This window comes from Ambystoma mexicanum, chromosome 11 (genome assembly GCF_040938575.1).
Source record: "Ambystoma mexicanum isolate Mex_15411 chromosome 11, UKY_AmexF1_1, whole genome shotgun sequence".
Classification (NCBI taxonomy): Eukaryota; Metazoa; Chordata; class Amphibia; order Caudata; family Ambystomatidae; genus Ambystoma; species Ambystoma mexicanum.
In genome coordinates this window covers 782,249,091-782,275,071 of record NC_090934.1, presented here as the reverse complement: position 1 = coordinate 782,275,071, position 25,981 = coordinate 782,249,091, and positions in this window count along the sequence as shown.

The window sequence follows — 25,981 nt, the reverse complement described above, 5'->3', positions numbered from 1 at the left end:
TTTCTTGGTCAGCGCCCGGAGTGGTTCAGATCTCGAGGCTAAGTTCGGGATGAACCGCCTACAGTAGGTTACCATCCCCAGGAAACTCCTCACGTCCGTCACAGACTCGGGGGCTTTCGCTGCTTTGATGTCCTGGACCTTTTTCGGGTCTGGCGACACCCCCCCTTCCTTGAATATGAAGCCGAAGAATTCAATAGAGGAGCGCATGAATTCACACTTTTCCCTGTGAAGGGTGAGGCCCAATGATTGAAGTCGTTTCAGAGTCTTACCGAGCCTCTTCATGTGATCCACTTCGGTTTTGGCGAATACCAAAATATCATCGCTAATGTTAAGGACGCCCTCCAGATCTGCTAGGGCGCCCCTGATGATATTTTGGAACACTTTAGCGGCAGACGATACTCCGAAGCTCAACCGCTTGTATCGATACAGTCCCCGATGGGTGGTAAACGTTATGTACCGGGACTCTGGATGAAGGACGACCTGGTGATACCCGGCTCGGAGGTCCAGTTTCGAGAAAAATCGAGCCCCTTGAACATCAGCAATGATATCATCGATCGTTGGTGTAAGATGCCGCTCCCTTTTGATCGCCTTGTTGGGGAGCCTCATGTCCACGCAGATGCGTACCGAGTCGGGTTGCTTGGGCTTTCTGGCCACCACGATCGGAGACACCCAGGGGGTTGGGTCTTCAACCTTCTCGATGATATCCAGGCTCACCAAGTTGTCCAGCTCCTTATCGACCTGCTCCCTTAAATGGAATGGTACTCGGCGGTGTTTCAATGCGATGGGCTGCACCGACTCATCGATGTGTAGTCGAATTGGTTCCCCAGTCATCTTTCCGATCCCACTGAAGAGTGCAGCATATTTGTCAAGGAGATCATTAATGTCCTCCAGGTGGACGGAGTATGCAAAGCTGACGATACCTAAGGCCTCCGCAGCTGCACAGCTGAGCAAGGTATTGCTGCTCACCGGGGTCACATAGAATCGAGCCTCGATTTGTGAGCCATCATGCTCCACATCTGCCACAAAGGCACCGTCTAGCGGTATCGGTTCCTGACCCCCAAAAGCAAATATGCGGGCCTTCGGTGTGACCAGACCTGGGAGGGGTTTGAGAGAGTCATAATGCCCTCTGGCCATCACATTGACTGAGGCGCCTGTGTCAACGAGCACTGGGACTGGGGAGTGGTTGATCTCCACCACACATCTCGGCTGTCTCCTGCTTTTTCATTTGAGTATTCCCACACTGGAGACGAAAAAGATGTTCTCCTCGTCTTCCTCTTCGGCTCCTTCAGCATGGGACTCGACTTCACCCTGTTCTACCTGGGCTACACTGGGCGGTTGGCTCTGGCGCGGAGTCCACGTCCGTGCCTGACCTCTCGGCACCATCACCGGCATGGCTGCACAACATACTCTCGAGAAGTGATCGGCCAGTCCACACCTCCCACATGTTTTTCCAACCGCCGGGCATTCTGCCATGTGAGGGAGGTCGTACCTGCACTTCTGGCACGACTCCCCGGCTCTTCCTGCCCTGTCTCGGGGTCCTCCACCCGGGCGTCTCACTCCTCGGCCACCTCGCCACACGACACACACCTCCTCTGACCTCACCGACCGAGACCCTGCTTCCATCTTGTTGGCTCGGGCTTCTGCTACCTCGTGGCACCTGCCCAGCTCCAGTATGCGGGGCAGCGTGATGCCCGGCTCTCTCAGGACTTGCCTCCTGAGCTTGCCAGAGGAGCATGCCTGGATCAGCATCGTGCGCATCATGTCGTCTGCATCCCCCCATGCGCATCCGAGGGAGAGGCGGCGTAGGCGACCATAAAAAGTGTCCAGTATCTCCTCTTCCTTCTGCTTAGCCGAGAGCATGACGAATCTCTCATAATCCACATTTGCAAGGGGAAGGAAATGTGCAAGGAGTGCCGCCTTGGCCGCATCATAAGAGTTATTAATAGGTGTAAGCGATTCAAATATCTCCTGGACTGCCGGCCCTGCCGAGTACAGCATGGTGGCAATTCTGCTGTCGTCATCCGTCACCTGTGCAGCCCTGAAATACATGTCAAGGCGACTCACCCATCTTCTCCATCGGGGCCCCATGCTCGAGGATGGGCCCGATGCATCGAACTCCGGGATGGGCTGCAAGGCGGCATGGGCCGCGGGTGCTCGTGCTTGAGCCATGATGGGAAGTCCTGGTTGTCCAGGTAGCGGTCCTGCAGGGGCTTGAATCACCGGAGGTAGGACAGCCTGTTGTTGAGCCGCTGCCTGGCCACGATCGCGGGGGAGTGACGCAGCTGCAACATCACTGTCTGAATCCTCAGAGTCAGCCATGGGCTTGAGCGCACAGGCACCCCCACCTACTGTCCTGAGGGCCGCGACTCAAACTCCCACCATCATAGTGCAACTCACCCCTTCCTTTCCAGGCACACGAACAGTTCAAACTGGGGGAGGCTTCCGGACAGGGCACCAATGGAGGCACAAAAGAATAAGACACCCAGAGCAGCCAAACTTGATGATGAAGGAGACAAAGAAGAAGCCACAGCGCTCTGATGATGAAGGGGACAAAGAGAAGACTGTGAATCCACCTTGCCGTAGTCCAAATAGACCTGGGAGTTCCAAAAATTGAGCTGAGGCGGTGGATTGGCCTAGACAGGCCCTGTCATGTTAGTCCTTCTCCTAGCTTTCACACGATGTAGGAGTCCCAAAACTGGGTTAAAATGCACAAAACAGGCATGGGCATGCAGGTTAGACTTCCTGCTATCAATATTTCCAAAAATTAGGCCCGTGTTGCCTTCACCCTCCAAACCGGAGCCTTGTGAGGTTTCACGGCCTACAAGACAAAATGGCCGCCGGCCGCGTGTGCGTCCCGCGACCCGGCATGAAGCGAAGCGAAGCTTCGTTCCGCTTCCATTTGAAAATATTTATCCAAAGGATTTCACCGCCGGGCCCGGGTCTCCCTCACCACTTGTCGCCACTGTTGGGGGCGGGTCGGAGCCCCCACGCGGTCCCGTAAGCCCCTCAATATAAAGGACTCACACGGGCACCAGTCCTTCCTGTTCGGGCTTCCCGGTCGCTCTCTCGCGGCCGGGAACGCCCCCTTTATTTATACACACGGCGGCGTGACACGTCAATCCGCCGCGTAAGCCCGTCATCGGGCAGCGCCACACCGAGATAACTTAAAGACCATGGGCCAGATTCTCAATAAATAGCACAAATGAAAGGGGCGCAGAGAAGCAATCGTTTCCTTTGTACTATTTCTAGAAATGCTCAGGTCATCTCATGCACAAAGGTGACCTGAACATTTCAGGAGGGACTGGACAATTGCATGAATGTGCGCTGGCCAGACCCTTTGCACACATTAATGTAAGCCACACCACCAGCAACCAAGTAGTTGCTGGAAGCACAGTTCACCCAGAAGGCCATTAAAGGGCCGCCTCGGAGAAATGACTGAGAAAAAAAGCATTTGGGGAATGGATATGTTAGTGTGACAGCCGTGGTTAAAGCTGTGGCTGCCACACTTCAAAAACAAATCATGACAGCGTCAGAAATTACCACCTGTTCTGAACATGCACAGGGGGAAGACCCCCGTTTCTGGGCATTATAAAGCGCATCCTATATGTGACGTCGGGATGCACTTTAAAATGCCCCCTTATTTGCTCAAATGCGTAAAGAGGGAAAAGGCGCATCTGAATGAGCGCATGTAAAATGCGCTCATTCAGATGCCCTTTGTAAATTGGGCTGCTACTTTTTTTTGGCACAAGTGAGGAGATGTCCTAGCGCATCTCCTCACTTGCACCAAAAAAAGGGATGAAAAACTGTTTGTAAATAACGTATATTTGTTCACTATGTGGGGGATATGCTATGGGGGGATGGATACCCAGAAGATGGTGTAGTTGAAGTGCTCCCTACACTCCAAATGACATTGCTACATCATGGCAGCCACTGCGGGTTTCAGGAAAGTATTTTGGAAATGGTGGCAGCTGTGTGACTGCAATTAAGGAGCATTTGGTTATGCTTGCCTTGTAGGGAGCTCTTTTAAAAGACTCCATGCGGGACAGAGCTGGACATGACTACAGACTACTGTTGAGAGAAAAGATGGGGCCAGAAACTATGATTTTTTTTCATCTGCATCCTTGATGTAATATATTGCCATTTTGTCAATTCTTTTAATATTATAATTTGATTCCCAGTTTTATATTCTTGTCCATTTTTTAAATATTGTAACTTGATTCCCATTGCTATACTCTTTGAACTGTGAATTTGACCTTCAATATCATAGGTCATTCTCCATTCTCTCTGGAAACCAAGCGTGGCCATAGTGTATGGCTATCTTCTAACTGTCCTGTGGTGTTTGGAAAAACACTGAGCTTAGCCATGGGGCAAGTTTTGGTAGGGTGCATCTCAAAACCCCTTGCAGCTCTTCTAGCCAGGATGGGAGGGCTGTTTATGTGCCATGGGAGCTGCAAGAGAGGAATCCTGCAGGTGGATTTCAACTTTCATACCTATAGTTTTGGTTCATGGAATTAGAATTTTGTTTAATGTTATTGCTTTTATGAGCCACAGGCTCCGGTAGATTTTTTTTAACCCCTTCCTTTTTAATCAGTTTACAGTGGCGGAATTAACATCACATGACTGCCTGCTCGCTAATTTGGAAAGCTCTCATATGAGTACATTCTCAGGTTTTACTGCGCAGTATTTTAGATAGTTGTGTACATTGTTGGTAGGTTATAACGTTAGATACCCGGACATGAGTAGGATGCCAGGGATATATTTATGTACATTATTGCCAGTGCTCCAGATAAGATTTTGCTGTGGGGGAATTTAACTCCCTATTTTTTAAAGTTGGGAGTATCATGATGCTTTAGGGAGTAACACAAGTAAGTGCCTTTCCCAATGGAAGTATTTAAATAAGTGAGTAAAAATATGTTTTAATTGTAAAGCAGAAACGTTTTTGTAATAAACCCTTCTTTGCACCTAGTTTTTATGCACACTAAAGGATACATTTGTATCACTTCGGATCTAGCAGTAATAATAGTTTCTTCCTCTGCCACTATGTGTACTGCTCGTCCGAACATATCCATGGAGCTGTGTGTATGAAAGTGGGGGATGGGCTCCTACTCCTATTTTTGTTGGGAGTCATTTGTACTCCCTATTTTTATTTTTTGGGTGCTTTTGCCTATTTTTAGCGGGTGAGTGGGGCTAATTATTGATAATATTGTTGATTCTTTATTGTTTGACTATATGATTTTTAATGCTAATTTATTACCTGTACAAGAGAATAAATATACATAAACACAGAATAATGGAGTGATAGAACTCTTCATGTGCGTCTATATTTTAGTATAAAGAGGCACTATATTGGAAGTGTTAATGCTTGTTATTTTGTGATAATACTGTATGGAAGCCATTGAGATGACATTCAATGTTAATCATTTATGCAAGTGTTACACACATGTTTTCCTAGAGGTGATGAGGTAGACTGCTATGATTCAGGGGGTTGTTAAGTGGGATGACAAAACATTTCTGTTTCTCTCTGCAGCACCCTCATCTCATAGAGGTTTTCCGTCACATGGTGGATAGCTACTGCACCACATAAGAGAACCCTACCCTCAGTTAGTTATGTGATTTGGGGAATATTGGCAGAAAACACTACCACTACAAGAATCATCAAATCGGTGAAAGCTAGTTGTGCATGGGAGGGAGCATCATGGTGAACAACCAGGAAATCCCCAGAAACTCAATAGAACATTAGAGACTACTTCCCCAACCCAGACCACCCCAGGTTTTTAAATAGAGGAGGGAGGGGAGGAAAACCTTTATTTATTAATTTATTTATGAATGAATCATAGGGAAAGCAATACATTTTTGATACAAACATTCTCGCAGTGATTTAACATTTGATAACAGAATGGAGGACATTAGTCCTTTACAATGCAGTGCGAGAATATGACTTGAAAAGTAGATGATGGAGGGGAAGTTGGAAACCTAAAGCAGGGATGAGGACAGGATGGAATCACAAAGGAACGTGATGGTGAAGTGCTGATATGAAGCTGAAGGGGTGACAGAAAAGTGTTGTAGGGAGGTTAGGGAGGGTAGGGAGGGCAGGGAGGGAGTAAAATATGGGTATTGTAGTTTGCTAAGAAACAGGTTCTTCAAAGAGGAGGAGGGCGTTGAGGTTGGATTTAAATAGTGGTAGAGTTGGAGACGTATAGAGAAGGAGGGGAAGAGCATTCTATAGTAGAGGAGCTAGAAGCAGGAGGGAGCAGAAACGAAAGGGAGAGATCGGAAATGAGACGGATGGCAGGGAGCTCAGATAATGGAAGGAAGGGGAGCCGAGGATGATCGTAAGAATCTAGGGAGAGAATAGGGAGTGAGATAAGCAGATATGTAGGATGGGGCAATCCATGGATAGGTTTGGAGATGAAGAGAAGGAGATTGTATTGTGCCCTTTGTTTCATAGATAGCCAGCCAATCTGGAAACGGGCAGTAGAAGTAGAGGTAAAGGGAGGAAGGTTGAAAAGTGTGCGGACAGCGAAGTTGAGGACTTTCTCTCTAGACGTGAAAATGCATAGTTAGGGAGGTCATAGAGGAGACTGCTATATTATTGAGATCTAGAGAGGACTAGGAAGGAGATCCATTGTTTGCAGGAAGAAGATGACAGATTTTTCTGATGAGGAAGTTGGGTCTGGCAGCTGTGGCAGATTTAGAAATGACGAGCAAGAAGTTGTGTTGTGGGTTAAAGATGACACAAAGGTTACGGGCGGAAGCAGATTAAAAAAGATAGTTAGGAGAGAAGAGAAGATGAAGGCGAGAGGAAGAGATGGGCAGTTTGGCTGGGAAGTAGAGAACATCAGTCTTAGTGGAGTTGAGCATAAGTGAGTGAGATGCCATCAAGAATTTGATGGGAAAGAGAAAATTTGAAATATCTGACAACAGCTCATTGGATAAGGAGGGAAAGGAGAAGATCTGAGTGTCATTAGTGAAAAGTTGTTAGGAGAATCCGTAAGAGGAGATAAGGGTGCCAAGAGCTGAGGGATATAGAGTGAAAAGAAGTGGACCTGGGACAGACCATTGGAGAACTCTAACAATGAGGTGGGTGACAGGAGAGGTATGGCTGTCCCAGGCCACCTGGAAGTATCTGGAGGCAAGCTAAGAAACAAATGAAGTGAGGGCCTTGCCTTTGATGCCAAGGAGAGATAATGAAGAGAGCAGGTCGTCAGAATGGTCTACAGTATCGAAGGCAGCCGAAAGGTCAAGAAGAATAAGAATGGAAGAACGGTTTGCATGGCGTGCAGAAGAGATACAGTTACTGACATTGAGAACAGCTGTCTCAGTAGAATGCAGAGGTCGGAAAGCCAGATTGAAGTAGGTCATGGAGGTTGTGCACATTAAGGAAATCTTTGAGTCGATTGTATACTACTTGCTTTAGGATTTTTGAATAGTGTGGTAGAAGAGAGACAGGATGAAAGTTGGCAGGACAGTTAGGATCAAGACCAGGTATCCTAAGAAGAGGTATGGCTGTAGCTGATATGTAGGAAGAGGGAAACATGACATTTTCAAGAGAGGAGTTGAAGAGGGAAAAAAGATGCAGGTTGACACTGGGAGCTATCTGCTTCACAATATACCGGACAGTGAGTGCGTGGGAGCACATGAAGGGTTAGCCTTTATGAGTAATGCAAGAATCTCCTCAAGGTTGGTTGTGGCAATGGAGGACATTGTAGCAAGAGAAGATGTAAGCAGTGGTGTGAAATAATTAGCTGGAGGAAGGGATATAAGGTAAGTGGCGAAGGTACTGTGAATGGAAGACATTTTAGAAGCAATGTAGAGGGCAAGAGTGGAGGAGACGGAACAGGGTTTAGGAGGAGAGAGTATAGATTTCTCTAAACTTATTTTTATTGGCATTTTCTTAAATAACCAACAATAACAGTTCTCCAGACCCTCCCCCGGCCCCTCTGCTTATCCCCTCCTACCCTGTTTTTCTCTTTTTTATTTAAACCCTCTATTGGCATTCAGTACACATAACGCAGCGAGCACCTCTCGAAAACGGTTGCATGCAAAGGCAGATAGATCATCCCTATCAGGTCGTGTTTCATGTGGTAGCCACTCTTACCCTCCATCACTTCTCCTCCCGCTCTTCTTCCCACAAACAGGGTATTTAACCACCCCTCTAATAGGCTCCCAACAGTCGTTGGCCCTCCGATTTCTGATCCAATCAATTTATCATCAACTTATCATGAGGGTCAGTTCATCCCGGTCCAGGCTTCCCTCGCTAGTACCATTAGTCCAGAAATGTGACAGGGCGCCTATCTCGCCAATGTATACAGCAATTCCCACTAGCCTCTCCCCCACACTTCTCGGTCCTCCTGTTAGCGCTTCACTCTTACTGCCCCAAAGATCTGTATACGGTTGTGCCAGCCTCACAATAAAGCCAATGACCTACGGAGGGAGCGCATCTGACTGAGAGAACAGTATCTGCACCAGAGTTTCCCTGGCATTCACATCATCACACCCATCCCCGGACCCCCTCTGCGCCACCCAAGCTAGGCTGAATATTCGGCCAGCGCCCATTTCACCAGGTCAGCCTGCCAGGCTTCAACTCACAAGCTTTCCAGTGCCCTCCAAGCCATAGCTATGCATCGTTTGGCCAATATCCACATAAGGTCCATCATGCGAGCAATGTGTCTCACTTTTCCAACTCTCCTATGGTACAGACGCAACAGGAACATCTCAGAATGTCAGCCCTGTATTACAATCCCACCACTCGCTGCCGTGGCCATCACTGCTTGCAAAACCTCTCCACAACCGGGCAGACCCAGAACATGTGGAAAAAGTTTGCCGCTTCATGCTGACATCCTGGCCATCTCAAGACGCCGCCCCCCCCCCGCCCTTAAATTTCATGATTCCGTGTGGAGTCAAGTAGGCTCTATGCAGGACATACAGCTGGATGAGCTTAAATATAGAATTCCTCGAAACCCCCTAGTGTAGACCAATGCTCGCATCCATTCAGTGTCAGTGAACGTTCGTCCCACATCAACCTCCCATCTCTCGTACACTTTATGTCCTGGCACGTCCCGCATGGACAGCATCAACTCATACAGCCTTGAAACAGTCTGTCCCTACTGTGCAACATCATACAGTGTCTAGCACCCGATCCCCCTCAATACCTCTCTGAAATTGGCCCATGGTCTTTGGGCATTTTTGACCAGGGTTTGATGCATCAAATACTGTCCCCTATGAATACCAGTGCTCTCCATCAGTGTTTCAAAGTCTACCAATCCTCCATCTACCAGCAGGTCCCCTATCGTGGCTATGCCACACTCCTCCCACTTCCGCCGTATCTGCATCACTGGGTCTCTCCCTTTCCCTGCAAAACACACAAAGGGAATATTTGGGGAATATGGGTTCCCAATCCCAACCATCTTCCAGGCCCTGCGCCACACAGCCATCCCAAGATTGAAGAACCAAGGTGCGTTGTGATGTTTGGCTCCGCTACCCACAGGACCTCCTTCAAAAGGAATTTCTCCATGGACTGTTGCAAGAGCGCCTTATCCAGTGGGGCCTCGTCCATCAGGCAGCCAATCACAGTTTGCAGCTGTCCCACCAAGTTAATCAACTTGAAGTTCAGCAACCGTATTCCACTCTGGGCATAGTAACCCTGCAGCATATGCAACGTGACCCCTTCTGAGTGCATTCTCCTTGCATAATCAAATTTACCAAGGCGTTCCCACTCCTTGATACAGTCCTGACGCAGTGTCACCAGGCTTTCCACCGTCTCTTCCTCCCCCACTGGATCCCTCTCCACTGATTCTATTTGGGCCTCAATTCGCTCCAAGGTCCCCAGTATCTCTTTTTGTAGACCCCCCTATTTTGCCAATAGCTGCCTCCCTATTACCTACCTTGAAGGCGTCCCACAGAGTGCACCCCTCTTCAACACTGCCACTATTTAAGTCAAAATATTCCTCCTATCTTTTCCCCTAGATAATCTCTTAAAAGTCAGTCTTGTAGGGCCTCAATACGGAGGTGCCAGGTTGGGACCCGCGGCCTTGTGGAGCGTTGCTGCCAGGTTACAAGTAGTGTTGCATGGTCTGATAGGACCCAGGCAATGTAGTCCGCTTCCACAAACTCCCCCATTGTGTCTTGTCCTGTGAACACATAGGGCCTCTTTACACGGTAGGCGGTGGATCAAGGTGCTAACAATAGCACCTTGGTCCATGCCGATAAAATACCGGCACCACCTTGGAGGAAAGGGATCACTATATCCTACAGCTGGGAAGGGCAATGGGGGAAGGGGGAATTCCAAGGTTGGCGGGGCGGTAATTCCCCCTTCCCCCATTGCCCTTCCCCATTCCCATTTTTGCCCATAGGGCATAATGGGAATGGTGAAGATGCTAATTACGGTACCACAAATTGCGGTACAGTAATTAGCACCCTGGTCCCTTTGCGGGTTGGTTTTTAACGCCTGCTAAAAAGCAGGCGTTAAAGTACCAACCCGCAAAGGGACCTCGTAGTAAGGCGGTAAGGGTTAACGGTCACCGGTACCATTACCGGTGACCGTTAACCCTTACCGCCTTCCGTGTAATGAGGCCCACAGCCCAGGTGCGTATACACCCCAGAGGGTGCAGCATAATGAGAATACCCCTATCCTCACCATGGATACCCCTCCATATGTCTACCGATCCCAAATCACTCAACATTGTGCCATGGACTTTCGCGGGAGGGGAGGTTTTCTGATATTTGTCGTCCGACCTGTCCACCGGGGGGTTTTGTGTGCAATTAAAGTCTCCTCCCCACACCCTTGTGGCCCACGAATTCCAGCTACCCTAGAGTAGAGAGACCTGAAGAAAAGCGTGGCATCAGTGTTAGGTGAGAAAGTGTTGATAAAGCACACTTCCCCATTTTCAATGAACCCATGTATCAGTTGCATTCTGCCTTCAGCGTCATGCCTAACTTCCGTCAGCCAGAAGGGGACCCCAGGCGCCATCCAAATCAACATGCCCCTGGTATACCCTGAGAAAAAAGAGCTGTACATCACACACCCCATATCTTCCCTATCACCTCTTGTCGGTCTGCAGTTAGGTGTGTTTCCTGTAAGAGCACCACATGCACTCTCTTCCTTTTCAGATAGGTCTGCACCTCAGTCTCTTGACAAAGCTATCAAGGCCTCTCACAACTACGTTAAGGTCAATAGCCATGAGGTTCTACATCGTCCAGCCACAGTAACTCCCACTGGCACCTCAATAAGCCTGTCATGGCCATCCGACCACTTTGTTCTCCCCGATCCAAAACACAGATGGACCTACCCACCTTCGTCATCCTCCCCTGTGCCCACACCCGCCACTAAACAAATGACCAGAGTCCACCGTGCTCGCTGCTGCCTCTGCACGTTGCCTGTACATGCCAATTCAACCCTTCCCCAACATACCAGAAATCTAAACTAGAACAGCTCCCACCCTCCGGTGGCAGGTGAGCCGAGCCCACTGGGAGTGGTGTCCAGTCCCTGCCATACCCCAACCAACCAAACTGCACCCCTGCAGCATGCTGCCGGCCTCCCCCTCCTCACCCGGGAGACATGCAGCAACACGATGCCTCAAAACTGGCATAGAAAACAAAGTGTCTATCGAGGTGTCCCAGCAGTCCATGTGGGCAACCCGATGCACCCTTAATGCTGTGATTCCCAAACTTCCAAACATCTTCTTCTGCACCAAGCGTCTCATGTGTTTCCTTCAATCTTGTATGTAGCCAACAACGTTGCCATCTCATCCCGTTCAACAATCACAGGGCATTATTCCTACGTTCTGGGAGCTGCACAATCCCCTTGGCATCCATCCTAGAATGTGAAGCCTCTGTGTACTCGAAAAAGTGGTTCCGGCCACCATGGACCACCTTGAGTTTTGACCGGGAATAGTAGCATGTACCATACACTTGCACTTCTCAGCTGTTCTTTCGTGGGGCCAAACATTGCCCTCTGCTTTTGCACCATCATTGTGTAATCGGGGTAGATGGCGAGTTTCGCCGATGCCCGCACTATGGTGCCCCACGCTCTCGAGAAGGCTAAGATCTGTTTTTCATCTTTATAGTTCATGCTCTTGGCTAACACTGGTCTCAAGGGTTCAGGGGGGTGCCCCCGGTGGTGGTCTTCGGGCCTGTGACCTATGTGCCCTTTCAAAAGTGAAACTCTGGGTAAGCGTTCCCGGGCCCACCTCCTGTAGGAGTAGATTTTCAACATATGCAGTTGGGTCCCCGCCTTCCTCACCCTCCGGCAGTCCTAGTATTCTTATGTTATTATTTTTAGCCCTGCCCTTGGAGTCCTCCACATGATATTCCAGTGTCTGCATCCTCATCTCCAACTCTGACATCTGTGCTCGGGCAGTAGCCACGTTTGACGTATTCTCTCTCACTTGTGTTTCCACTGTCCTGATCTGGTTATAAAGGAATCATACATCTTGTCTGAGCAACCCTACGTCCACGATGACCACATTCACCTTCTGATCCAGGCAGGCCTTCTGCGAGGCGATGGCTGCCAGCATATGACTTTCTTCGTGTGTCCCAGCCCGTGAGTTGGACACGTTTCCCTCCTCAGTCAGGGACAGTGGTGTACTCTTCTCTGTGTCTCTCTTGACAAATTACTCCATATTGGTCTGTTTAGCATTGCCCAGATGGTTTTTATCCGGCATCTGTGCAGCTTTGTCGCAACTGGCAGAACACCTCCAAATATGCCTCTGTATTCCGGCCGCCAACACCAGGCAGAGCCCAACATTGTTTATATTCTACTGTTCCCCCAGCTCAGCAGCACCCTGTGCACCAATCTTTGACGTGGTGAGGAAAAAGTCACCAACCCACACCCCCCCCCTTCTTACTTGTGCACGTTTTTCTACGGGATCTCCTTTAGGTTCACAGGACCAAAGTTTTACCATCAGCTGTGAAGTCTTTCGAAAACACTTTGCACGTCCCACGTAGAACTTCATGGCACAAGCAATGTCCAGCGAGTACAAGGCCCTTTCAGCCGGTGACGAGGTTTCGGGAAAAGAAACAGTCAACATCAAAGGTTTGCTGAGGTGGAATTCCGATGGAACCTTCGGCATAAAAGAGGGGTGTGTCCTGTAAGGAACTCATGGTGGCAACAGTAAAGGCAAACACAAGTGATCACAGTTCAAGGGAGTTTATTAAACTGTGTATGCAGGCTGGAAAAATTCCTAATCTAAACCTAAATCTAAGATGGGAGCAAGCTACGATCATCAAATAATAATAAGGCAGTCCTAGTGGCATCTTGACAAATAAAAGGGCCTATACTAAAAAACCTATTGCCGGTCCTTACAACTAAATACAACAAGAGTGTGGGATATGATATGATATGGCATTTATAACATGCTTATACACAAGTGTTTTAGTTTCAAGGCGCAACGAGGCAAGGGAGGGGAAACAGAGGGAAGACAGAGACAACAATCCTACTAGGCCAGGTGACATTGAGATTGTGCAAGTGCAGGGAGGGGGAGAGGGGGAAGGGGAAAAAGTGTGGGGGGAAGGGAACAAGTGTGGGGCGGAGGGCAGGGGGAAGTGCAGTACATAGGATAACAGAAATAAAATACAATAAATAAAAGTGTGGCCAGTCGGTAGCAAGTGCAAGGGTAAGTGCAGACATCAGGGGCAAGTGCAGGTAGGGGCTGTAGGGATACAGAAACAGTCCCCCACAGCAAGGGTTGCCAGGGGGACAGTGCAGGTGTGCAACTGGCGGGGAGACGACCTGGGCCCGAGATCAGAGGATAGCCAAGTAATCAGTGAGATTTCAGATTCAGCCAGGAGATCAACAGGGGAGAGGAGGAGAGAAAGCAGAAGCAGAGAGGAAGGTCTTGAGGTGCTTCCGGAACTGGCGATGGTTCTCCTCAATTTTCACAGAGGCAGGGAGGCTATTCCAGAGGGAGGCCCCAGCAGAAAAAAGAGATCGACCCCCAACTCGCTGCTTGGAGAAGCGACTGACCCTGAGGGAGTTGGAGGCAGATGAGCGAAGAGCTCGAGATGGAAGACATTTAGGAAGAGAGAGTTGAAGGTATTGAGGTCCCAGGCCCCAGAAGGCCTTGTGGACAATGCAGAGGGTTTCAAACATAATCCTTGCTGCCACTGGCAGCCAGTGCAGGGATTTCAGTCCTGGAGAGACATGATCCCTAGGCTTGCGGCCAAGGACAAGTCTCGCAGTCCTGTTGTGGATAAGTTGCAGAGGGCAGGGAGTAGAGGCAGGCATATTTAGAAAGATGCTGTTGCAATAGTCCAGCCTAGAGAGATCCAGAGCTCTGGAGACAGTGAGCTTCTGGCGGAAGGAGGGGAAATGAAGAATACCTCTAAGGATGTGCAGCTGGTAGTGTGACTTCTTAGAGATGTCAGAGATGTGAGGAGAGAAGGAAAGCGTGGAGTTGAAGATGACACTGAGGTTTTTAGCCTCACCGGTGGGAGCAGGAAGAGGGCCAAGAGATGCTGGCCAGAGAGTGACAGGAAAGGAGGGAGCGGGTGTGCCGATGAGGAGAATCTCGGTCTTACTGGCATTAAGGCACAGATCATTGGCGGCACACCACTCCTGGATGGCGGACAGACAGTCAGAGATGAGAGAAGAAGAAGAGGTGGAGGAAGGGAGCCTGAAAATGAGTTGAGTGTCATCCGCATAGCACTGAAAATTGGGGCTGAGAGCGACAATGCGGTGGGCAAGAAGTGCCAGGTAGTGGTTGAACAGCCAGGGAGAGAAGTTAGACCCCTGGAAAACACCACATGTAGAGATGGAGTAGAGGAAGGACCCAAGTTAGACCTGGGAGGAAAGATGTCAGCCAAGCCAGGGCGTGATTGGTGATACCCAGGTTATCATGGAGACGGTTGTTCAGGATGGCATGGTTGACCGTGTTAAAGGCAGAAGAGAGATCAAGTAAGCTGAGGACACAGGGGGTGTTGGAATCAAGATTGGAGAGCAGGTCTTCACAGATGTTCAGGAGAACAGTTTCTGTGCTTCTGGCAGCTCTGAAGCCAGACTGATGGTCATGGAGACAACCAACAGATTCAGTATGAAGATTTAGCTGGGAGACGGCCAGCTTTTCCAGGAGTTTGCACAGGAAAAGAGTGATGGAGTTTGGGCAGTAGTTAGCAGGGCAGGAGAAGTCGGCAGAGGGTTTCTTAAGAGGAGTGTGCACAAGGGAGTCCTTTAGAGTGGAGGGGAGGACTCCAGGGGTGAAGGAATGGTTGCAGAAATCAGCACGAGCAGGATCCAGGGTGTCAATGTGGTCCTTGATGGTTTTGGAGGAACAGGGGTCAACCTGTTTTGGTGAGACTTTCATAGATCGTACTTGTCTAGAAACCTTGTCAGGGGAGAACAGGGGAAAGGCAAAGAAGGAGAGAGGAGAGGTGGCCGAAGAAGGGTCAGAGGAAGAGAGGGGAGTAGAAGGGGGAGGATAGGAAGAGAGAGAGGACTGGATGTCCTGAGTTTTAGAGATGAAATGAGAAGCCACGGCCGTGCAGAGGGCCTGGGAGGGGACAGGGGAGGTAGAGACTGCATCATGATTGGCCAGCTCCTTGCATATTTTAAAGAGTTTGGCAGAGTTGTTAGATGCCGCTGAGACGTGGACTTGGATGTGGGCTCTCTTCTTGGTGCGGACAGAGAGCTGGTATTGCCTTTGGAGCCGGCGGCAGGCCAGTTTCTCAGAGGATGTACTGGAAGAAGCCATTTCCTCTCAGCCACCCTGCACTTGCGTTTAAGGGTGATGAGGTCTGAGTCATAGCAAGAGTTGCACTTGGCTTTGGGTTTCAACCAGATCCTCATGACAGGGGCAATAACATCAAGAGTATCATATATAGCAGAGTGGCGCATGGAATGGGCTGTGAGTCAGCCAAAGGGGTAGGAGGGGCTGAGAAAGTGGTGGTGAAAGCCTCAACTGACACACGCTTCATGGGTCGGATAACCGAGAAGGTAGGTGGCAGTGCTGGAGTTGGCTTAGAAGATAGAGAGAAGATCTGAGATCTGACCAGGTGGCCGATAGATGGTAGCCACTGTAAGGGAATGGCCAGGAGAGAGAGAGAGCCTGCAGACGAGACATTCGAAAGAGGATTAGGCCTGCGTAGGAATGACAGAGGGCAGGAATCCACTCAGGAAAGATCAGGGCTATGCCCCCTCTGGAGCGGTCAGATCTGGGCACGGAGAGGATCTTGTAGCCATCAGGGAGGAGAGTCAATGCTCTTGACAGAGCTGGCCGTGAACCTTGTCTCGTGAGACCGAGGACATCGAGGTCAAGTTCCTCCAGGAGGCGACAGAGGTCAGAGGAGTGTTTGACAGCTAAGCGAGAGTTTAGAGTGGCAATATGGAGAAGGTTGCCGTCCTTGAAAGACTTCCAGGGAGGGGTACAAATCAGAGGTACCCCCTGCAGAGGTGTAGAAGCAGCCCGAGGCAGGGCAGAAGAGGAAGGAGGTGAGGACAAGGTAGCCAAGGAGGAGACAGCAGGAGGAGGCAAGAAAGTATTCATAAGAAAGAAAGAAGTGTTCACAAATGATAAGTCAGGATGTGGTAGCCAGGGGTCTCCCTTCCCCATGTTTTGAGCATGGGACAAGGTGGGACTCTGGAGCACAGCACACTCTTGAGCTTTCCCAGCACGAGACAACAGTTCAGTTTTGAGCTATAAGGATGTTCAGTGGTTAAGTCTCTTTTCTACAAAAAGTCTCTCACCTCCGAGGATCTGATGTGTTTAAAATAACAAACAAAAAAGTTCCTTTTCAAATGTACGGTAGGTGATGACTTTTCACCTCTGGATCCCCCTCTTCCTGCCTCAAATCCACAAAAGTTCCTAGCGATATCAGGACCTTCAGTGGTTAGGTTTCTTGCTTCCGAGGGCCTGGTAGGTTCAAAATAATAAACAAAAGTTCCTTTCTGGTTGCCGTGAGGGTGATGATTCTTCACCCCTGGTTCCCCCCCTCTTCCGGGCTCAGACCACTCTCGAATGTCAGCCTCCCTCTGCCGGGTTCACTATGGCTTGAATTCAAAAGATTTAATCTGCTGTATTCACGTTTCGTTGGGTGACGACTTTTCACCCTTGGATCCCCCTCTTCCGGGCTCAGACCCGTCTCAAGTGTTAGCCTCTCTCTGTCGGGTTCAGTACGACTCTCATTCACATGCTTTCTCCTTTTGCATTCACACATCTTTGGGTGACGGCTTTTCACCCTTTGGTTCCCCCTCTTCCAGATTCAGGCCCTTCTTGAATGTTAGCCTCCCTCTGTTGGGTTCACTATGGCTTGGTGTCCAAAACAAATTCACCTTTCGCATTCACAAGTCTTAATGTCTTTCGAAACTGTTCACTGTGGGCATCCCTCCGTCGGGTTCACTCTTGCCAACCACACAGTTTTCTCTTTTCTCACTAAGCGGGATTCATCTCCCTTAGCTTTCTCATGGTTTGTTGGTCATAGACCTTCGACTGTACAGAGGATTTTGCTAGACCGCTGAATGAGCACTTTGACCTTTTCCTTGCAGCTCTCCCAAGGCCTTATATCAACCAGAGTCTCTCAGGTGAGCACCCACGTGGTGCCAGAGCCTTCTGCATCCCTTAATGTTAACAGTTCTTTGAACTTCACTTAATTTGCCACTTTGGGACTTTCGTTAAACACAGTTCGGTTTCTTATTGGCTTTCCCCTTGACTCACCGGCTATGATGAATCGCTTGGCTGTTCTTGTATTTGGAGCCAAGGAAGATACCACGGTAGCAGGCATCTCTCTGTCCTGCTGATCAGCGTAGACATGCTCTGTGTACCGTTGACATCTGCTGCAACACACTTTGGCTATTGTTCGTGGTCTTACGATTACTTATACAGAGGTTTCATGGGTCTGGGTCGGAAAGGGCAAGGTTGCTTCTCTCCTTGTCACCCTCTCGATTCTCGTTGCCTTTCTCCTCTTCTTGAACTGCCGTGCTTGAATAGCTGTATCTTCTTGCGGTCTGCCCTGCTCGTCATGTGCTTGCGTGTTCCACCTTCTATCCCTGTGGGGAAGGGAAAGGGCCGTCAGTTGTGTGTGATTCTGGCCAATTGCCTGACTGCCTGACCCTTGTGTTGGGACATGTCAGGTAAACTGCTCTGGTGTTAGTCCGTTGTCTTTCATGGTGTGCAAAAGTGTTTGTGTCGGAAAAATGGGGTAGGGGGTAGAGTGTTTGAGTATCCTATGTGGTAGGATGAGGAAAAGGTGTTATAAGAAGGGGGATATCGCATCTCACCCATTGTTGTCCCACTTCTACTCCCTGATGACCCCCCCATGCAGGTGATCCTCCCTCACTAGTCCAACCCCAGGAACTGGATCCAGTAGCGATGGCCGTGTCCTGGCCACCTGGATGACAGATCCCGGGGACTAGTAAGTATGACACCTTCAGGTTTCTCACATTTCTCACAGTCCAAAGGACCACCCTCGATTCATAGAAAGTCAGGTATGGCTGTTTGCAGGATAGGGCCTGTATCTCACCCACCCTCCTTGTGGAAATGATGGCCACAAGGAAATCTATTTTCCACGAGAGGAACTTGTTGGGGGCCCCCATGAGCATCATCAGAACCATGTTGAGTTCCCACGCCGGGGCAGGAGACTTCACTGGCGGGAAAAAACGAAAAAGTCCTTTGAGCAATTCCTTGATGAGTTGACGAGACCAAAGTGAAGACCTTCCTGGAGACCTGGTGTAGCGGAATATAGCCGCCAGATGTACCTTCATTGAGTTGTGTGCCAGTCCGTCCTTGGCTAAGGATAGCAAATATGGAAGGATCTGGGGGGGCCGTGACCCTCTGAGGGGTAATCTTATGCGACCGGCACACATAGCCAAACACTTCCACTTGAGACCATAGCACTTCAAAGACGACGCCGCCCTGGCCTTTGCGAGGAGAGAGCTGCAGGAGCCAAGCCCTCAGGTTGAGCATTCCTGGGTCATGATGCAGGACCGCGCTCCCTCCTCTGGCGAGAAGATCTGGGCCCGCTGGTAATTTGGTCAGAGGTGATGCCGACTGGCTGAGAAGGTCCGGATACCAAATCTGCCTTGACCACGCCAGGGTGTAGAGTAGCATCCTGCACTAACACTGTCTGAGTGTATTGATGACTCATAGCAGGAGAGGCAACGGAGGAAACACATACAGAAACATCCCTTCCCACAGAAAGGAAAAGCATCTCCCAGGCTCCTCAGTTGGAATCTGCTGGCAAACTTCTGGCATTTGGAGTTTGTGACCGTCAAAAACAAATCGACCTGGGGCCGGCCCCACTTGGCAAAGATGTGGTCCACCTGGTCCTGCCGAAGTTTCTACTCATGGCAGGAGCGCAATTCCCTGCTGAGGGAATCTGCGATGGTGTTCTTGACTCCCACTAGGTGAAGATGGACGAGGAACATTTCTTGTCCGACGGCCCAGCGCCACAATTACTATGCTTTCCTTGAGAGCGGCGTGGATCGAGTGCCCCCTTGTTTCCTGATCTAGAACATCGTGGTCGTGTTGTCCGTGAAGATCCTCACCACCTTGCCTTTCAGAGATGGAAGGAATGACTTGAGGGCCCAGAACACTGCTCCAGGATGTTGATATGGAGATCCTTTTCCTCCGGTAGCCACAGGCCTTTGGCATGCAGACGACCAGTGTGGGCTCCCCAGCCTTCCAGGGAAGCATCCGTCATGACTGTCTCCTGGAATGGAGGGTTCTGAAACCCAGTGCTCCGGGCAATGTTGGAGTAGACACCCCACCACCTTATCACCCGATGGATCCCGCCGTCCAGAGTGATCGTGTCCACAAAGTTTCCGGACACTTGTACCCAGCGGGCCTCCAGGAACTCCTGAAGAGGTTGCATCTGTAACCTGCAGAGCAAGATGAGGTAGATGCAGGACGATATCATGCCGAGCAACACTTTGATGGTTCGCACCGTGGCCGTCTTCATCGACAACAGCTGCTGCACCTTTCCCTGAATCGCCGCTACCTTCTCCTCTGAGGGTGACGCTAGGCAGGACACTGTATCGAGTATGGCCCCCAGGAACAGCGTGTTCTGCAATGGTGTCAAGCAGGACTTTGGATAGTTGATGGGGAATCCCAGATTTGTCAGCAGTTTGACGGCCGTCTCTGTGTGTCTGACGGCCGACTCTTGTGAGCGGGCCCAGATGAGCCAGTCGTTGAGGTACGGGCAGACGTGAATCCCTCATAGATGTAGAAGGGTCGCCACCCGTGCTAGGCACTTCGTGAACACCCTGGGGGCCAACTTCAAACCGAAGAGTAGGGCCTTCAACTGGTAGTGCTGTCACTGCACTTCAAAGCATAGAAACCTCTGGTGTTTCCTGTGAATAGGGACGTGGAAGTCGGTGTCCTCCAGGTCCAGCAACGTGAAGAAATCCCCTCTTTGCAGTTGGCCGAGCACGTGCTGCAACATGACCATCCTGAATTTCTGAGATTTGAGGTACTTGTTCAGACGTTGCATGTGTAGAATGGGCCTCCAGCCCCCTGTCTTCTTTCTTACCAAGAAGTATCTGGAGTAGACTCTAAAGCCCCGGATTCGCTAGAGTACCAGCTCCATATCCCCTTTTCGTAGCATGGCCCGCACTTCCTCCAAGAGCTGAGGGACGTGCTGCTCCTGAGTGTCCACCGGAGGGATCCGTGGACACCTGTACTGAAGTTCTAGGGTATATCCTTGGGCGAAAACGTCCAGCACCCATTTGTCAGTGGTGATCTTTTCCCACTCGCTGATGAACTTCGTCAGCCGGCCTCCCACCGGGGTGCACGTATGGGGGCCCAACGTCTTGGCCGGTGCAGGCTTGCTTCAGCATCGGCGCCCTGCCCTGCTGGCGATGACGACGTTGTCCTCCACAGTAGGCCTGGGAACGGCCTTTGTGGGCTTCCTGAGGCATGGATATGGAAGTCTGACGGTATGAGGAGGAGAAACCTTTCGAAGTACAGCCTGACTTTCCTCTGGAGGAATGAAAGGAAGAGCAGTTCTGTTGGAGGGTGCCCAGGGCACAGGCCATCTGTGTATCCGCCTTGATAGCCTGCAGGGACTCATCAACGACTTTAACGAAAAGGTTATCTCAGTCAAAAGACATGTCCAGTGTCTTTGTTGGAGCTCCTGGTGGAAATTCGTGGCCTTCATCCATCCTTGACGATGAAGGCAGACACTGTTGCCCATCTGCCAGGACCCCATGTCTGAAACATCCAGCGACGCTGTGATGGCGTGATCCGACGCCACCTCTCCCTCCTGGAAGAGGGCGATTGCCTCCATCCTCTTGTCGTTGGGAAGGAACTCCAGAATCAGACCCAGCTTGTACCACAGCTCCCTGTCATACCTGGCTAGGATTGCCAGTGCATTGGCCACCTTAATGGTGGACGCTGCAGTTTAAATAAACTTCCTCCCCATGGCGTCCAACTTCTTATCCTCGCTGTCCGGAGGGATGAAGATGAAGAGGACAGGTTAGATGGCCGCTTCCTCACGTTCCCCGAAACGACCGAATCCGGCAATTGTTGTGACCTCAGGCACTTGAGTGCGGATTCCAGGACCCAGTACTTCTTCTCCAGCCTATCCTGCTTGGCTGGGACCGTGCAAGGGTCCTTAGAGAGGGCTAGGCCCTTCTCCCACATGTCGTACAGGAGGGGCACCGCAATGATTGTCTTCCTCTTGGCCTCGTGCCTCTGGTACAGGAAACCCTCCTTCCTGGATTCTTCAGACACAAGCAGAAACAGCTCGGATACTCTGGCGATCATAGAATGGAATGACCCCACCTCATCCAGTGGGGACACCTTAGGCTACAGGGACCCGCTGCCGTCCGTCATCGTGGCTGTATCTGTCCCCATAGCCGTGTCTGGGTATGCTGGTGAGATGGGACCCATGCGGAGGCTGAAATGGGGGCGTTGGATGGCATTTCCTTTTCTTCATCGGCGGTTGGTCGGGGGCCTCAGGAACCATTGGAACAGTCCCTTGGGGCATCCTCTTCTGGATTTCCAACACCAAGGTGTGGAGGGTCGATAGGATGTCCAGCAACACATCCCTCGGCGGAACTGGTGTGATCGGATCACTAGGCCCCGTGCCGTTGTCACCGTCGCTGCCATAGTCTTCTTCTTCCACGTCCTCGTGGACAGTGTGTCATCCTTGGACGAAATTTCCATGGCTTGGGCCATGGCCTGGGACTGATCCGGGGCCTCCTTTGCCCTCCCTTTTTTCCACCCTGAGGGGCTGGAACTGGGTTCTGAGGTGGTGTCCCCTTCTCCGGCGTGCCGAGAGACCTTGTCAAAGTCATCACAGTAGCCTCACACCTCAGAGGGAGGGATACCTTCAGCTCCGCGGGGGCTACCTTCTCAGGGCCAGCCCATTTATCTTTTGAGCAAGCAGCCACCACCAGCTCTATCGTCGATGAAGACTTATCCTGTGCCGCCTGGACCTTCTTAGAAAGCTTGGCCTTCTTCTCCTCTGTCCGTAGCTTCCCTGGCTTCTCCTGCAGCTTAGCCATGTTGGACAATTTTCTCTTCGAGGAGGAGCTCGATTACCAGCTGTCAATGGAGGCAGAGTGTGATGTTGATCACACCCTGTCTGCCGTGGGACCTGCTTCGGTTCCCACCCCGGTGGACCCGAACTTTCAGTGCTTGGCCTTATCTTGGGCCCCCACCGATGAGGCGACCTCACAGGACTTAGAAGCCTGCTCCTCAGACCGACCGGCCTTGGGTGAGGCATGCCCCTGCTCTGAGCACAGGGCAGAGGCATTGGCATTCAGCCACGTCGCCAGTCCACTGTGCCTGTCTTTTGTCGTCTTCTTGGAGAATCTGCGACAAATCTCGCAATCTCCTTCCTTGTTGTCCGGATGCAGGTAGTAGAGGCATTGCAGGTGCTTGTCCTCCATAAACACATTTCGAAGCCCGCACTTGGTGCAGGACTTGAAGATGGAGCTTCCTTCTTTCTACTCCTCCGTCATGGTCGCAGGGCGCAAAGTAGGCCCGATATCCTTCTGGAAACGTTGATGATCTTCGCCCTTGAGGGGCGCTGAACTTCACTGACAATGGATCCCTGCTGTTGGCAGATGGAAAGAAGAGCATGTAGACTCTTTTGGAACAAAAATAGAACTTTTTTCTGTGAAAATCACAAAAAAACATAGAAGTAGCTCGCAGAGCAAACTCGAGGACACTCAACGCTGAATAGCGTGGTAAAAATCTGAAGATGGCTGCCAGAGGAGGCGCTGTCATTGGATGGGGGCAGTGTGACCCAGAGGACAGTGAATGGTTTAGAGGAGAAATACAGTTTATAAGTGAAAGTGAAACCGTTTTTTCATTTTACTTAGGATTCCCAGCCTGAAGACAGGGAATATTCATGAGCATGTGAATCCATGCCAGACCCCATACTGGAGAACAGATATTTTGTGACGTGCCATGTTGGGAGGATTGAGACGAAATGACATAGAGATCAAATTTATGATTGGCAGAGGCAAGATTTGAGGAGTAGTCATGAAGAGCTATGAGGTAGAGTTGAGTATCAGATGAGTGCCTGGACCTTTGCCAAGTGAGAAGTTTTTTCGTCATTGTTGTTTTCAGGGTGCTGATAAGAGGTGTTATCCAGGGTTGTGCAGGGGAGGGTTTTGGAGTTGATGTAGAAAGAGAGTTGTGAGAGGAAAAGGGAACATAGCGAGCAACATAACTCCCCAGGTTTGCTGTAAAAAGCTCTGGACTGGACCATCGAACTACTCGCATGGTTACGGGAGCAGGAGAACCAAGGGTAGAGTAGGCCAACCTACAGCCAAACAAGGGTAGAAAGAGAACCCCCTAAAAACAAAGGAGATACACAAATATTTCAGTCTCCCTCCCTCTCTTCAGAGAAGTCTGCAGTAGTCAGACTGAGCTACTTAAAAAGGAAAGGGCCTAAACTAACATCAGGGGAGAAAGCCTTCTAGCAACAAACAGGGATTGAGAGCTACAGGCAGCAGGCAGGCATGGAGAGGCAGGTCAGACTAGTGAAAACCAAGATGGCTACCCAATCTTTAATAGCCTCTGTCTATTTAAGCACAACCCCTGGATTGACACAGTAAGGAAGTGGGCACAGAAAATTCACAGAGGATCCCCCCCATCCCCACAGTCACAGCCACAACATATTGACTTAGAGAACGTCACAGTGGTGGGGCCAGGACTCTATTAAAGCAGCTCCAAACATTGTCAACTAGTGGGGAGCTGGAGAAGGGACTGACAGTGTTCAGAGAGAGACAGAGTGGAACTTAGGATAGGATCGGAGGAGATTGGTGAAGCAGAATAGGTGGAGGCGTAGCTTTCTCCAAAGCAGTTACGCCGCGGGGAAAGCAGGTTCTAACAGAATGAAAAGAACGCATGCGATGAAGATAAATAAACACAGAGACGTACAGAAAAAATGCATATTCATAAGAATGAGGAAGGCAAGGACAAGTGACCACAGAAAAGGAAAAAAGACAAAAAATAAATGTGAAAATTACAACTACCCTGGAGGTGTAGCAAATAAACTAATTATGGTAGGAGAAAAGTAATGATGCAGTGATATTATTAATTAAATAATAATACGTCAATATCGACGCCCAGTACAGAAACCGAAGAAAATAAAGAAGTCCCTGAAGAATGTCTGAGCATTAGAAGCATCAATCAGACAGAAACATTTACATGTAGGGCACCCATGTCAGGAAGATACCTATCAGCACAAACAAGCCAGAAACACAGAGGATGTTGGATTAATATGTAGGTTTGTATAAATGTTTTTTTTTTATTTCAAGCATAGCATCCAGAGTGGGCAGATGTGGCAAATATACCAAATGTAAAAGCTAGGTGGTAGCATTTTGAGTGTTTTCTAAGACAAACAGGTTTATCATGCGTGTGCAAATGTTTGTCTTTGTAGTATGTATGTATGGATGGTATGACTATGTGGCACTATAGCATTTGAGCAGTTTATCACTCTGCCTACATGCTTAGCACCTTTTTCAATGTATGGTTATTTATATGGGTGCTGTTCAGTCGGAGGTACATTATAAAACGAGATTTGAAGGGAACAAAAACATATGTATATTTTTGCAAAAATAATAAAAAGGATTTTATTGTAAAAAGGAATTTTGTGCAAGGGTTCATACATGTTAGTGTTTATAAACTCGTGAATTGATTAGCTGATGCCACTCATTAAAATCCACATCAACCACATATATAAGAATAGGAGTAATGAGAGAGTATAGGGGAGAGGAAGGTAACGAAAATTCAGTTACCCAGTTACCCATATAGTCTGCTTGTGAGAACACAATTGCCCAAGTACAGGTTTGGCAGTAGTGCCATTGACCCAAACGGATAGGTGGGAAGGTCCAGGGAGGACAGCTAGGGACTGGATAAGTGTGGAGGTTAAGGAAGAGAAGTTGATCTAGGGGTGGAAGGAGGAGTTATGGAGAGGGTTGTAGCTATTAAGAAAGTTACGGAAGTGCTTGTGAAGTCTAATGAAGAGGGGTGAATTGTGAAGAGGAAGCAGAAGGTGGTATTTTGAAAGATTTGTGGAGTTGAGGACATTTGAGGAGGAGGTTGTAGTTAGGGAGTGGTGTGAGAAGGAGGTTGGAGCTGTGGGGAATTATAAGTAAGCGGTTTGTACGGTAAAGTTAAAGGAAGATAGAGAGTGACAGAATCAAAGCATAGAATGCTAAAATGCTGCCTTGCTGTGTTTGAATATGGTGTACTTTTTTCCAACCATGAATAGAAAGTGTTGCTTTAATGCACTAAAACATAATGTACTTTAACAGATGCCAGAAACAAGAAATATCGAGCCTGTGAAATGCACCCCACCCTTTCTCTAGACAATATATAACATAATTCCCTACAAATAGTGTTGTGCAAAATGCGAGAAAACCAAAGGACTGGTGTTCTGTTGCACATCACCTGGAACTGTTGCCATGTTGTTCACTGCGAGCGCTGCATTGTCCATTAAACATGAAGAAAATAAAAATGTATCTGAATCCTATTCTTCTTAAGAAGATGAATATTTTAAAATTGGAAATGTGTTCAACTTGCTAAGTGTATCT